Below are 13633 nucleotides of genomic sequence, written 5' to 3' on the forward strand. Positions count from 1 at the left end.
GACAAATGCACGTCTCACTAAGTATGAGACGATCATACTGGGATCGCCTAATGTCACTCTTAGAAGATGCACTGTACTGAACCCGGCAACTTTGCTACCAAATGAAAATACTGAAATTAAAGATGGGGAAGAATTTGAGCATGATTGTCTTGAGGTGACTGAGTTGTGCACCAAGCCTCGTCCCAATGTTCAGGACACTCAACTGAAAGAAAATGACTGCATCATGTTTGTCGATGGGTCCTGTCTAAGAGATTTTGCAGGAACCCTGAGAGCTGGTTATGCGGTATGTACCATAACTGGCATAGTCGAAGCCTCCTGGCTTGAGAAAGTGTTTTCAGCACAAGTGGCAGAATTAATCGCCCTTACTAAGGCATGCCACACAGCTGTAAATTTGAAAGTCACTATCTATACTGACAGCAGATACGGTTTTGGAATTGTGCATGATTTTGGCCAACTTTGGTCACAGAGGGGTTTTATGACTTCATCTGGTTCTCCTGTGAAAAACGGTGAACAAATAAGAGATTTGTTACACGCGATTCAGTTACCTCTCGAAGTTGCCGTGGTGAAGTGCAGTGCTCACATCAGATCACAAGATTTTGTGTCTATGGGAAACGGCTATGTAGATCAAGTCGCAAGATTTTGTGCATTGAACTGTATATCGTTTAAAGAGCAATGGGAATTGTTACCACAAACTGAAAATGATATGTGTTTAAATCTAGCATTACGGGTGGTTGACACCTTAGATGAACTAAAAACATTAAAAGGTCGTGCGAGCAAAGAAGAAAAACGCTCTTGGCAAAGAATGCAATGTGTACAAAGAGCTGATGATCTATGGGTTTCAGAGGAGGGAAAATTAGTCTTGTCAAATAGCCTTTTGTCACAGTTTGCCCGGCTTTATCATGGGCAGGCACATCTGGGAAGAGATGCCATGATCAGATCCTTTAAGATCGATTGGTTCAATCCAAAATTCAGACATGCAGCGGAAATCACTTGCCACAGGTGCGTCATCTGTCAACAGATGAATGCTGGGAAAGGAACTGTGGTAACTTTGAGCCACAATGGAAGAGCTGGAGGTCCATTCAACAAAATGCAAATGGATTTTATCGAAATGCCTGTTTGTGGAGGATTGAAGTACGTGTTGGTGATTGTGTGTGTTTTCAGTCATTGGATCGAGGCATATCCCACACGTAGGAATGACAGTCTTACAGTTGCAAAACTACTACTCAGGGAACTGATACCAAGATTCGGGGTACCGGTTTTTATAGAATCAGATAGGGGTAGACACTTCGACAATGAGGTGATTAAACTCCTGTGTGCCGCACTCAACATTGAACAAAAGCTGCATTGTAGCTATCGCCCTGAAGCATCAAGATTAGTAGAGCAGATGAATGGTACTTTGTAATCAAGGATGGCAAAAATGTGCGCAGCAACTAATATGAAGTGGCCAGATGCCTTACCTCTACTGCTGATGTCAGTCAGTCAGTCAGTCAGTCAAAGTACATTATTTCGATAAATAAATATCATAAAAAGGCATAAAAACAGAACAATCAAGAATTACAAGCAATCAACAATTCATATTATCTACAATGTTTAAGAGGAGGGTCAATAAAGTAAAACATCCTAGAAACATCATTTAACGTGAATCATTAATATTCTCCCAAATTCGCAGAAATTACATTTCCTATAAGAAGTTAATTAATCACTCAATTCATTACAATAAAATAATCGGATTGATGGCGAACTTCTTTTTCTTAACCCTAACAGCTCCCACTAAAAAACTAGCAACATGGAACATAATCCTAGGGGTCTGCAATAACTGTAAGAACAAGAGGGCAGGTTTAACCTGTATAAACCCCTCCTCCTTTAAAATTGGGAACAAAAATTTCTTTCTTAAGGCCGCGTAATGATCACAGAATAACATAAAATGCATTGTATTCTGGATCGAAAAATTATCACAATTACACGGCGTTCCTTTTTCCGGAAGAGACCAGGTTTGAAAATGGCCAAGAGTTAGATGGATCAGGTTAAACCGAAAGCGTGTGAGTAGAAACCGTTGCAAGGGTTGATTTACAATAGACAAATATAATTCAGGGCCCACATAAGTACTCAAAATGATACTGGCCCGCACCAATGGTTTCTCATATTCAACTTGTTCTCTTTCTAAACATAACAGATCTTTCATCATGCTTTTAATCAATCCAATATCTTTAACAGTTATTGATTCCGGGGAATAAAAAAGATCCGATCTCCCTAATCTAACAAAACTATTTTTGATATAAACTAGCCACGCTATTTTATTTACTTTATCCAGCTGCAGGCGATCTTTTAAAATGGAATGGTTGAGCGGAATTTCTTGATTCAGCCAAATCTTTAGCCAGGCTAGAACGGGGCCAGTTTGATCAAGTCTAAAATATAGCCCACACCCAATTCAGTATGGACAATGTGTGTGGGAGTAGACTGGGGAAGAGAGAGAACCGATCTTAGAAATTTATTTTCCGTGATCTGTATACTTTCCATAGAGCAATGGCCCCATATCGCACTTCCATACGTTGCTATTGCAAGGCATTTTGCTTCATAAATTTTTAGATAACTAACAATTGGCCTCGCCCCGAGTTTATTCATAAAACCCCGAAGAGCAGAAGACGACTTTGCAAGGGCAACATTTCTATTTTTTATCTGGGGGCCCCAAGAGCCTTTCTCATCGAAAGTGATCCCTAAGTATGGAAATATTGCTACTCTACACAGTTCTTGCCTCCCACAAGTAAAAATTTTGGGGAGTTTATTTTTATTACCCTTACCCATGATCATAATCTGGGACTTTTTAACATTAATCTTTAAATCCAGGGAAGTCATAAAAACCTCAAAGGCGTCCAATAATCGTTGAAGACCAACACCGGTACGAGAAAGCAGGACAGCATCGTCCGCGTATAGGAGAACCCGGAATACCGAGTTCTCCTATCCGTGGGGTGTCCTGGGTAGCATCTTTTAGTGTGGATTCCAAGGCATTTATATAAATAGTAAAAAGGAGGGGAGCCAGAATGCACCCCTGCCTGACTCCCCTTTCTGAGTTAAAGTGGCTAGTGCATCGCCCCGCAGTAGTAACTCTAACAGAAGCTGTTAGGTCAGTATGTAATCTACTAAGAGGTTAACAAGAGCCTTGTCCAGTCCCATGTCAAGTAAGATTTTCCATAATTTAGATCGATTTACAAAATCAAAGGCTGACGAGAGGTCCATGAACCCCAGATACATGGAACCCTCCTTCGCCTTCGTGTATTTCTCTATTAATAAATACAAATTCAGGCCTTGATCTATAGTACTCATTTTGGGTCTAAAACCATACTGCACATCTGCTAGGACCCCTTTCTCTGTTAACCAATCGTTCAATTTATTTAAGATAACTCGACCTAAAATTTTCACTGAGGAATCAATCAGTGAAATCGGCCTGTAACAAGATGGGTCTTGCCTAGTGCCCTTTTTAAACACTGGTATAATTATAGAAGTGTTTTATCCAACCCTCATCTGGAATATTTGCCTCTAAAGGAGTGTTAGTTTCATCAGAAAGAAAGGGCTGATTTATTATTTTCCAGAATAAACCACTGTTTTTTAGGGTATCTGGATCCAAAAGTTGGGCCAAGGCATTATCTTTCAGAGTCCTTTTCCTCTCTAGAATAGTTTTTTTATACACTTTCCTAGCATTTATTATTTTTAATCGATCTTTAGGAATAGTTTTTAATGCCTTTATTAATACACCATGTGCTTTAGAGCATTCCTTATCAAACCATCTATTGCCCTCTAGCGCCTTCTGGCTAAATTTAGCCTGGAGACTACGATTAATTTCTAAGCAAATCTGATCAAATGCTACTATAACCTCCTTGGGATCTGGATTTTCTGCTAGACATATAGAGATTTCATCCTCCACTTTAGATAAGACCTCCTGAAAAAAATTTTCAGGGACTATTTTTGTCCACTTCAATCTACGATTCTGGTCTTTGACTTTAAGGTTCAAGCCCCCACGCTCTGCAACTAATTTTAGAGAAATCAGTTCAGTATTCTTAACAACAAGTACAACAGGATTATGATCACTAAAAACTGACACCTCAGTACAATAATTTAAAACACTATTTAACAAAAAGGAAGACAAATAAATGTAATCTATAATAGTACCATTTTCTTTGCCCTTAAACGTAGGGGACCTACTATTCCCATCTCCACAGCCAGACTCATATAAGTTCCATTTAGCGAGGAAAAGCTCAAGATAATCCCCCTGCCTGGTATGTTCTGGATGAGCAGTTGAGGAAAAGGGAGGGCCTTCCTCATCCCTCCTAATACAGGGTAGGGTACATGGATGTATGTTAAAGTCCCCTAATAATATTACCTCAAAAGTATTAACATTTATACTATAGACTGACAAAAATGTATCCAGGTCATCCAAGTTTTGACTGGTGCAATCATTAGCGTGCGAATTATAAAAATTTAGAAAAAGAATCTTACCCTTATCCTGGGTGGAAAGCTCAACAATTATACAATTTACTGAGCCCGAGGGACATTGAGTTAAAATGCCTTTCATATCCATTTTGAAAAGGCTTAATAAACCCCCCTTAGGTCTTCCTGCCACACTATTTGTAGCTGGAATGCAAAAATGACAAAAGCCATCTAGGGAAAAGCTATTCGTTTGATCCCAAGTCTCTTGTAAAGCAATGACGTCAAAAGATTTTAGTGTCCTTTCCCATTCGGCTATCCCAGACTTGCTCTTTAAGCCAGCAATGTTCCATGTGGCAATCCTGATGGACGATGCTGAAGACTGGGAAGAATTTCCCAAGACATTTGGCAGTCAATCATTTTCCTCCATAGAGGATAAGGCAGCAAACCGATTGTGAAGAGGTAAAGTGTTAACGGTCTGCCTGTAATTCAGCTGATGACGACTTGACTCCCCCCTAATTTGAGACCGGGACATATTCACAAATACATTCGGGGTACAGACATCCATACCTCTTCCGTTCTCATTTGAACATTGCCCTTGCACATACAACGGGCGACATTGAATATTGGCCCCATAATTATAAAAGAAGCCAAGAGGTCTAGCAAGAACCGCATTTTCTAGAGTTGGCAAAATTGCAGCTCTCAGAAGCACTGTTGCCACGTGTTGTGGGTATTTAAAATTCATAATAATACAGTCTCCACCTCTATTTTTAGGGCCATTACCAATCCAGCTAACTCTGCGGGTAAATAAAATGTCATTTGCAAGGGCACAAGGAAATCCACAGTTCTTATTCAACCAAGCAAGCGTCTTGTTTTTGAGAGCAGGATACGTTTCTACCCCAGAACCATTCAAGCACATATCAACCTCTGGGACATTTGTTAGAACCACAATATATGGTGCACATTCTGGCGGGAGATTAATAGAATTATCGCCTAGTTATACTTCTTCTATCAAATACTGCTGATGTCAATGAGAATCACCCCAGACAAGAAAACGGGACTGTCCCCCCATGAAATCCTCATGGGCAGAGCTATGAGATTACCAGCAGTACCTGCAAATGCACTAGTGAATATTACAGATGATATGGTGTTGGATTACTGCAAAGGTTTGGCTGACGTGATTCGCTCTTTTTCTCACCAGGTGGAAGCTAACACGTTGCCGCCGATTGGCGATCCAGGTCACTCTCTCTATAAGCCGGTGATTGGGTGGTTGTCAAAAAGCATGTGAGAAAATCGTGTCTAGAACCACGTTGGAAAGGGCTGTATCAAGTAATATTAACGACCACCACTGCTGTGAAGTGTGCCAGGGTTCCCAACTGGATACATGCCAGTCATACGAAGAGGGTAACGTGTCCTGTTGAAGAGGAACTTGAAGTTCCCGGCACAGCAACTTTAGAAAGAGAGGTCTCAGGGTTAGAGAACAATCAAGAAGGAACTGAGACTAACGGAGAGCCCACTGAGAACAGCCTTGTCCCTCAAACTATCAATGAGTTCGAGAGAGGTGACAGAGTGCCTATCTCAGTAGAGGCAGCAGAAGAACTAAATCAAGGAGAGGTTCTCCCAGAAGTAAACAAATACGGATTAGAGTCTGAACCCAACATAGAACCGGAAGAAGAAAGAGAAGGAGAAAACGTAGAGAAAAACCAAAACGTATCAGAGACCCCTGAACCAATTGCAGGTCCGTCAAGAGAACACACCATATCACAAGAGGAGGGTGCTGTCCAACGTCCTGAAGGAAAACGTCGAGAAAAGACGCATAGAGGCGACAATTGGCCAGACAAGAAACTCCTTAAAATAAGGGAGGCATCAAATGACACAATAATAGAAGAGAGTGATACTTCTCAAGCAGATGATCTGAGTGAGGGAGAACAACAAGGTGAACGAAGATTAAAAAGAAAAAGAATCGCAAACAGAAGATATACAGGTCCTGAATGGGCGTACGCTACAACCTCTGAATGGCAACAAGAATTCCTAGCATTCTGTTTTGATCGAGAAATACCAGGCCAATACTAAGGCACCTGAATGAGTTCAACATTTTTTGGCTAAAATTGAAAAAAACTGAAAAGAAAGAGAGACTCTAGAAACTACCGGAAGTGACACTAAAACCGAATTTGACTTTTAAAGAAACCTGATTACGACAAGCTGCTAACCTGACTTGACTGAAAGGGTCCTGGAATGAGTGAAGACGCTATAATATACACAGAAAAGAAAGAAAAAAAAAGAAAGTTTTATCCTCAAGTTGATTGTTGATCTGCTATTCTGATTCTGTACAAACATGGCTTACAATAGAAATAGTAGCAAAGGGAGTAAGGTGTGTGGTTGGTTAGGTCTTGTAATAGGTGTTGTGTGTGCAGTGATAATAGTGGGAGTGATTGTGGGAATGCCATGGAGAGAGAAAGAAACTATTAACGCAACTTCAAAACCTGAAACTACTACACTAACACCGTGGGAGAGATTTGAGCAGGATGCAAGACATATGCATGAAGGGACTGATGCAAAGGGAGAACTATCTACTAATGTCTTCTATTGCTTACTAAATGAGTATGTGGAAACCATGGATGCGAAAGATAGTTATGTATGTACTAAAATTCCTTTATCTGTGCAGGAGGGAGTTACCTATCATAGTCTCCCTCTTACTTATGGAATTAGTTGCAGCTTGCTACTAACAAGATTCTATAATCAAGAGCATGTGCAATACTTTTATTCAAATTTGGATGTTGTGTTTTCCTTTGTGCCTGTGATTGAATTCTTAAATAAATTAGCTAAAGAGCACGATATAAAAATAGTTAGGGAATTCTTTGAGCCAACACTTACATTTGGAACTGCTAATGCACATCGCAATAATTTGACTTGCTTACTGTCGCCTGTAGAGAAAAGCTTTTTAGATCACACAGATGATAAGCGCAAAGCACTGAAAGAAAGATTAGAAAAAGGAATAGAGAAACGTACCTATACAAATGATTATGCTTATACTGCATTCAAGACACAAGGCAAACTAGCTATAGATGCATTACATGTAGGTAGGCTCTGTGTATATAGGCCAAAATCTGATCAAGACAATTTGTTTGTGGGTACGAGTGAATGTAGGCATGTGTTTTTGTTTCAGGGTAAATGGACCTTTATGTTAAATGGACAAGATCCAGCAATCCCTGGAATCTATTACATCTGTGGGCTAAATGCTTATAACCGTCTCCCTAAGGGATGGTATGGGACATGTTATTTGGGAATAGTATTCCCAAAGATATACCAAATTGATGACTTAAAACAAATACCTAAAACGTCTGAATTACAACATCCTAGACAAAAACGAGAATCAGCGGCGGCTGTCATTGGTGATATATTTGGAGCCATAATCCCATCAGTAGGGGTTATTTTGAATTCCATGAAAATTCAAAAGTTGTCTACTATAGTGGATAACATGTTGACAAATTTTACAGGAGCCACAGTCCTGATGGATACAGAACTTGCTGCAGAAAGGGCTATGACTCTTCAAAATCGACTTGCTTTAGACATTCTTTTAGCAAAGAGTGGAGGGGTCTGCAAAATGCTCAATGAGCGTCATTGTTGCTCATTTTTTCCAGATAACAGTAAGAAAATTAGAAGCATGCTTACTAACCTTACTAGAGATAGTACAGATTTGAAGGTTTTAAAGGAACTTGGTGTTTGGGAGAAATTTGGAAAAGGAATTGCCCGAGTTGGAAGCTGGTTTACCAACATTTGGAATGGGGTACTTGCAAAAATTCTGATGGGTTTACTAATTGTTTTGGTTTGTCTATTAGGATTATGGGAGGCATGTAAAATTAATGACAAAATAAAAAGAAATTGGACTAAAAGAACCAGAAGAAATGAAGAAAGTGAAAGAGAGAAAATGTTCAATGAGATATGGGAAAGCTCACATAAAGGACAAGATGTTGAAATGCGTATTATGCGCAAGGTGACAAATTAACTCAAAGGAAGATTTGTGTGATGACGAGCGTCATCAGAGGAGGGACTGAGAGAGCGTAGTTTAAATATTACATACTTTAGATGTGAAATGCTTATATTACCAATGCTGAAATAACAAGACCTAAGGTATTATTGGTCTGAATGTATTCTAAACATACTTATAAGAGTGAAGAAATTATTGTACACATATACTAATGTCGACCATAAGAAATAATTGCTTGCATTATGATTAATTGAATATGTTAACATCTACGAAGATTGCGTTTATTAGAATCCATAAGTCTTAAGTTAGCGTGAGCTGAAAACTTAGCTGTGTAGCTCGTATATTAAAGCATATTTTTCTGTTTCTCCGGTGTGCTGATTCGCAAAAGGCCATGACCCAGCATGTGTTCTTTTCTTTGTTTTATGTTGCAAGTAAGGATTCTTCTCGCCCGCATGCTAGCTGTTTTAGTACGTTTTTGGAACATTATTTGAAACATCCAAGGACAATCGACCATGGAAAAGAGAACTTTTGACCCGAAGAACGTGCCAGAGAATGAAGTAACCCAGGATGTGCCACCTATGAAGACATCAATTATGAAGACCAATCAAAGTGTTATAAATTATCGTGGGGCGACAATTGCATTACTTAATGTATAATTTGATAGGTTAAAGATAGCGGGTGTAGTGACTATCCAATAGAATTTTGGGGGAAGGTATTGCAAAGAGGAATAAAAACCCATGACACATGAGACTCAAGAGATCTAGGTAGGGAATGATATTGATTGCATCCAGAAACTCTGTCACTCTGTTTGGTGATTTGAGACTTAAATAAACCATCCTTATCTATAGACTGCCCCATTACACTTTCCCTCCTTATGAGGGAAGTGTCCCCTGTTCCTTAGACAAAATAGGTTGACGGTGATCTAACTGATGTCCTGAAGACGAAGACTGATCCTGTATGCTGACTCATTCCGAGGAGGGTAATTATGACAATTGCTTTGTAATTCATCTATTTGCTTTTCCTTTCTAGGTACCAACTGCTGTATTTTTGGATAGAGACCCTAGTCAGATGTTTTCTAAATTAGTGTTCTAAACTGTTTTGAATGAAGTCCAACATGCTGATGCTAATTAGTGGTTAGATTAGGCATTCACCTTGACTAACGTAACCAACGCGACTGACGTTGTGCTATGCTGAATTGAGACGTATATGAGGTTTTATGCATTCTGATATGTGTATCTCTTACATTGGTGCTTTTATGTTTGTGATCTTTAAATTGTCGAAATCTTAACACAGTTGCCATATCGTGACTATGCTCTTTTGCTTCATGGTTTTGAGATTAATACTCTTGCTATTAGATTGTAATCAATAGGGAATAAAATTCACAAAACTCCCATAAGGGTGTGTTTATTCATGACTGAAAGGTCATGGTTGCGCCGACAGTTTAACCAATGTCTAAAGTGAAGTATATTGTGGTGATATATGTTGATAATATCATTGATATATTGCTTGACATATTGATCAGTTATCTCGTTCTACGGTGTCTCACCACTGGGTCAAAAGATTCATCGGCCTAAAACGAGTCCTAATGTGTATAAATTGACATAGAGGGACGCGTTAACACTGTCTTTCTGTGTTTTATACCCAGACCCTTCCCAGTCACAAACACCCATTTGCAGGAATTGTCAGTTTTGCGGTAACCCCTTTTGTGACAAGTCATGTATCATAATAAACCTGAAAATGGGTCCATTTCCTCTTTCTTGCACTATACAGCATTTTCTCCTTTTGGATGCGTTTGTTAACAATTCATCTATCCTCTTGTTATATATCCTTATCAAGAGATCCTCAATTAATGTCTCAGGGCACCCTCTTTCCAGAAATATTTTAACCACCTCTGTAGCGTACATTTTGAAATCCACTTCTTTTGTGTACTTTCATTGTTCTCTTAGGAACTCTTCAAGTGGAATGCTGACTTTAAGGGTTCTTGTATGGTCTCTGCAGAATATGGCTGCATGTAGTATTCTATCTAAGAATCGTATTGTACATCTTATGGTCCACAATAAAAACTTTTGGGCTCAGTGACATCAGTTCTGTGCTACTCATTTCACATACAAACCTCATTTCTAAGTATGCAAATGTACTCTTGGTTTTCTCTACTCATATTAGGAACAACCCATCAATAAATCTGGTCCATAACATTAAATGACGTGTTATCTCCTCTTATCTAACGAGGACCCCTGCCATTTCCATGAACACATAAAGAGATAATTGTTTTTTAGCTAAAAGTTAGATTAAATTACACATTAAATATTTTTCATTTTAAAAATGAATGATTAGCTTTAAAAAAAATATTTAAATGAAACATCTAAGCCTTTTAATAAAGATTTACATTCAGCGTTAAATAACATAAAAAATGCATAACTTTATATTAAATTTACTAAATACCTATTGATTGAATAAAAATAATACTTATTATTAGTATATTTTATTTATTTCATTACTTGATGAACATTTAATTTGCCACGTTAGTGGGCTGTAACATTTTATTGTATTAGTCCTAGGTTAGTAATAGGCATTTTTAAATTGATTTATATTTTTATTTTACATTACAATATTTTCATTATTTAAAGTATTAATAAGCTTTATTTTTCCATATACTTTCCCATAGGGAGATTATGTCCTGGTGGAGGACATCTGTGCCTGTATGTGAAAATTCTGTGTTAGATATCTGCAACTCCTTATTTGAGAAGGTGGGGAGGAGGTAAAAACATATGAGGCCGGATTTACAAGTGTAAACCTATACTCAGAAATGGTGAACAGTGAAAGACTACACCTAGATTCAGCAGATTTGCATGAGTAAATATACATGTGTAAATTTACTTCCGTATATAGTTCCCATTGTGTTTCAAACAGATTCCCAGTATCTCAAGTATCATATCCTTGTGTTTCAATAAAATAATTGAGCTTGCATTAAGAAAATATCATTTTCATCATCAATCGAATTATACGAGAAGGGTACCAGTAATGTTGCCACAATAATGTATTCTGCCATAAACTATAAAGAGTTATGTTTCAAATGTTAGCGCAAGCTCTTCACATAAGGGAATAAGAAGATGTCTGTTAAAATGCCTTGCCCTATTCTCCAGGATACCATTAAACACATTATTCATCTACCCACAGAATTGGTGAGACTCTTATATGCTTTTGGTAAGAAGTAAATTGTTGGCTTCACAGGATGCACATTCTTGATACACTTAAATCTTCTGTCTCCATTTATGATTAGTCATTCTATTCCTTAAACATCGTTATTTTTTAGCAGGAATATCCAGGGTTGGATACTTTATAACCTCTTCTATCTCCTGCTTTATTAGAGATTCCCCTATAAGTACTGCTGTATCTAGAAGACCAATATTTATGCCTTTCTATTATTATATAGTCATTTCTGCTCAGCAGATTCATTACTTCCCTCTCTTGTTTATTTAGCTTCTTATGCATTTTAAACTTGCACTGTTGCTTTTGCAGATGCTCCAGGTACTCTATCACAAGCTCATGAAAAAGTTTGGTTCTGGGTGACAGTTGAAAAGAACACCAATTGTATTTATCAAACCACTTTCCTGACGTTTTCCAATGTCTCTTCTCCAGGGAGCTCATTCCATCCCTCCCTACCTTCTCTTAAAGGACTTTATATGGGTACCAAATATGACATTTCTTCAACTGCCACTAGTGATACTTCTCTGCCACCTCCCATGTATATGCAGTGGCCATGCACTGTTTATAACCTCACATTAACCTCACATATTAAATAACCTATGACATATTCTATGATATCGTTGATAACATCAATGATGACATCTGAAATCAAACATAAATGACATCTCTGTGTATGGCAAGAGTGCAAGTTATAGTTACTTAATTTAGCATTAAGTGAAGAATTTCAGTGTGTTTCTGAGCTTAAAATGTTATTTTTTAACTTACATTTTCAGCTAACTACACCTTCATGATAAGCTATTTTTTCAGTGAATTTTTTAGGTTGTTTTGTGTGAAGTAGGATATTTTGCCATACCTAATTGACCTAAGTTTAACTTGCATTGCTATAGATTTCTTATGCCATCAAAGATGTGATATGTGAGGTCACAAGCAGTGCATCATAGCAGGGAAAGCTATGCTTAGGTCACTTACATGTAACTGGTGAACTTCAGTGGTTTTTCGGTCTTAAAATGTTAGTTTTTTTTGTATTTGAAGACCTAGATATAACTTCTAGTCTTTGGCCATGCCTTGCGCCCAACCCTCTTTGACGGACAACCCCGCCATGCAGGGCCTACGAGCCATGTGGAACCACACAGGGGGGGCACTCTGGCTTATGCAAATGTCCCACATGACTGTGACAAGACACATTTTTTTTTTTTTTTTTAATTCAAGGGCTATGGGGTAAGGGTATCCCTACCCTTCCCCTCTCTGTGTTTTTTAAATGTATTTTTCAGGACTCATGGATCAAAGCCCGTGTTCAGTGTGCGGAATGAGCTGGGGTAAATGTACTTTTTGGGGGAAGTTTTGTGAAGATTCATCAAACAGCGTCAAAGTCATAAGCAAAACATAAGTGTTCTTCCTATGGAAACTCTGACCTCCAAATTACATCTAACTTTACATCACAGACTACCACTGTGCAAAACATACATATCTATATCTATATATTATATATATATTTCCTAGTGGTGGTCACTAATTATAGTTAGGCCCTAGATTCTAGACAAAAGTGTTTTTTTTGTTTGCCTATATCTTCACAAAATTTTCCTCAAAAATATGACACTCACCTCATCTGCTGTCTGGAAAGTTTCAGGGTGATCCGTTAAGGGAGGGACAAGAAAAAGAAGGGGGTCCCAAAACACATTTTTCCCACACAATTTTTCATAGAGTTTTTTTTAAAACGACTACAGCCCGAAACGCTGGTTAGAATTACTCCAAATTTGGCACAAAGGTAGCTCTTGGTCTAGAAGGATTCCTTTTTGTTATTTGGTGTAAATCCGTTCAGTAGTTTTTGAGATATTAAACAAAATTCACATTTGTATATGGAGAGACAAGAAAGCTCTGCAAACCCTTCCAATCTCATGCTGATATCTGATTGGCTACCAACACTTCGACAAGGAAGTGTTGGCAGAAATCTTGGGACTCAGCTTTAGTTGAGTCACTGAAATAAATATTTAAAAAAATAAAAACGTGTCCAGGGTAAGG

The sequence above is a fragment of the Pleurodeles waltl genome, chromosome 11 (assembly GCF_031143425.1).
Source record: "Pleurodeles waltl isolate 20211129_DDA chromosome 11, aPleWal1.hap1.20221129, whole genome shotgun sequence".
NCBI lineage: Eukaryota > Metazoa > Chordata > Amphibia > Caudata > Salamandridae > Pleurodeles > Pleurodeles waltl.